This window comes from Microtus ochrogaster, chromosome 1, assembly GCF_000317375.1.
Source record: "Microtus ochrogaster isolate Prairie Vole_2 chromosome 1, MicOch1.0, whole genome shotgun sequence".
In the NCBI taxonomy this organism is placed as follows: Eukaryota; Metazoa; Chordata; class Mammalia; order Rodentia; family Cricetidae; genus Microtus; species Microtus ochrogaster.
In genome coordinates this window covers 86,574,104-86,576,985 of record NC_022009.1, presented here as the reverse complement: position 1 = coordinate 86,576,985, position 2,882 = coordinate 86,574,104, and positions in this window count along the sequence as shown.

The following is a 2,882-nucleotide window of genomic DNA, read 5'->3' as shown; positions in this document are numbered from 1 at the left end:
GAGACCTTAGAATACATTATTTTCAATTTTTGTATCCACTTTTATGAAGGCAATGTATCCTAAGGTCTCTGTATCATCTCTCTATTATCTGTCTATCTGTCTATCTATCTATCTATCTATCTATCTATCTATCTATCTATCTATCTATCTATCTATCCATCATCTATCTATCTATCTATCTATCTATCTATCTATCTATCTATCCATCATCTATCTATCTATCTATCTATCTATCTATCTATCTATCTATCTATCTATCTATCTATCTCTGTCTATCACCTACCTATCATCTCTCTATCTACTTATCATATATTTCAAGAAAACAACAGATTCTATCATCTAATATATGTATAAACACACCTCACAAAACCCAAAACCAAAAATTAAAAACTAAACAGTTACCAACTCAAAGCACACACCAAAATATGGAGTCCATTATATGTTGGTCATCTACTCAAGAATACAAGGCTCATCCTGAAGTGGTGGATTATTTTCATTGGGGAAAACTGATTTTCCCTCTCCCAGAAGGTATAATGACTGCTCTATTGTTAGCCTCTACCATACTAACTAGGCCTTCCTCCCTCCCTCCTACTCTCCCTCCTTCCCTCCCTCTCTGTCTTTCTCCTTCACTTCCTTCTTCCCTCCCTCTCTCCTTGCCTTCTTTCCTTCCTTCCAATTTCTCAAATGTAGCAAAATAAAATATAATAAAATACAACAAAAACTGTCATATCCAAGTTGAACAAGACAAACCAACAGAAGGAATAGATTAGAAAAAAAGACATAATTATCAGAGATCCACTAGTTCACACACTTAGGAGTTCAATAAAAAACACTAATTTGGAGGCCATTCTATAAGTGCAGAGACCCTGGTGCAGAGCCCAGCAGGCCCTGGGAATACTGCCATAGCTCATGTTGCTATGGAGGGCCTTTTGTCTTGTTGTGTTATATGCCCTCTGGCTCTTATACTCTCTACTCCTCCTCTTCCATAGCTTTTCCGAGTTCTGAGGGAAGGTATTTGATGGAGATATGCCATTTAGGGATGTGTATTCCAACTTCTTCCTGTCTCTTTTACCATAATGTCTGGATGGGGGTCTCTATAGGTGTTTCCATTTGCGGCAGGAGGAAACTTCTTTAATGATGACTGAACAAGGAACTTGTCAATAAGTATAGCAGAATATTGTCAAAAGTATTTTTTTCCTTTCTTTAAAACCTGTTTTATTTGATTTAACCCTAGGACCTTGGGCTACCAGCCTCAGGTTCTTGGTAACCCTAGCAATGATAGGTATGAGTTCTATCTTATAGAGTCGACCTTAAGCCAAATCAATTATTATTTGGTAACTCCCATGAGATTTGTGCCACCACTGTTGATTTCTTATAACAAGTTGGAGCTGATTTTTGTGCATGGTGATAAATATAGATCATTATACATTTTTCTATGTGTAGGCATCCAGTTTGACCAGCATCTTTTGTTGAAGGTGCTTTTATTTATCCAGTATTTATTTCTGTCCTCTTCATCATAAATCAGATATCCATAGATACCTGGGTTTTCAATTTGATTCTATTTATTGATATGTCTATTTTTGTGTCAATGTGATGTTGCTTTTATTATTATAGCTTTGTAATGTAACTTGAAATAGAAGGTGATGATACCTCTAGGAATTATCAGCTTTTCTTGTTACTGATTTTACCAAAACTGCTTTGAGTTTCTCTCCATTTAAGTTGATGTTGGCTATAGGCTTCGTTTATTATGTTGAGTTAGGTCCCTAGTACTTCTAATCTCTCATGGGTTTTTATCATCAAAGGGTATTGGATTTTGTCAAAGCCCTTTCAGTATCTGATGTGAAGATGACCACGTGAGTTTTGTCACTTTGTTAATATTGGATTACATTTATTAATGTATTATGATGAATCATCCCTGATTCTTTGAGTGAAGCTTACTTGATTGTGGTGGATGATCTTTTGCATGTTTTCTTGGACACAAAGTTATATTCTTTTGTGTTTCAGTGAAATGTATAGTAAATATCTATTCATGTGCATTTGGATTATAACTTTAATTAGTTCCAGAATTTCTCTGTTTAGTATTTTTTCTAAATGACCTGTTTATTCATAAGAGTGAGGTATTAAAGTCTTCCACTATCCGTCTGTGAGGGTCAATTTGAGATTTAAACTATAGCAGTATTTCTTTCACTGATCTTTGTTCTCCTATGTTTGGGGCACAGATGCAAAACACTGAAATGTCCTCTTGCTTGATTTTTTTTTTTTGATGAGTATGTAGCGTCCTTCCCTATCTTATCTGAATAGTTTTGGTTTGAAGTTTATTTTGTGAGAGATTTAAATGGCTGCATCATTTTGTCTGTGTGAAATATTCCTTTATAGTGTATGAATATATGTTGCTATAATTAGTTTAATAAGGAAGCTGACTGGTCAATAGATGAACAGTATAAGGTTAGATGACTAAGCCAAACTGAGGAGATTGGGAAGAAGAAGAAGGATTCTGAGGAGCTGCTAGCCAGATGGAGAAGATGCAGGACATGTAAAAATTGAGTTAACATGCAATGAATCATGTAATAGAACTTAGATAAGAAATATGGGCTAATTTATGTTATAAAAGTTAGTAACAAACCTAAGCTATTTTCCAGTGATTTATAATTAATATTAAGCTGATTTGACAATTTGCCTTGAATATCTTTTCCAACCCTTTTGCCTAAGCTAATATTTACTCTTGAGGTTAAGATATGTTTCCTGGGTCCTGTTTTTATATGAGTTCTGTTACTCTGTGTCTTTTTTTTATTGGAGATTGAGACTGTTGAAGTTGAGATTTCTATTCTTGATGTGTGTGTGTGTGTGTGTGTGTGTGTGTGTGTGTGTGTGTGTGTGTGTGT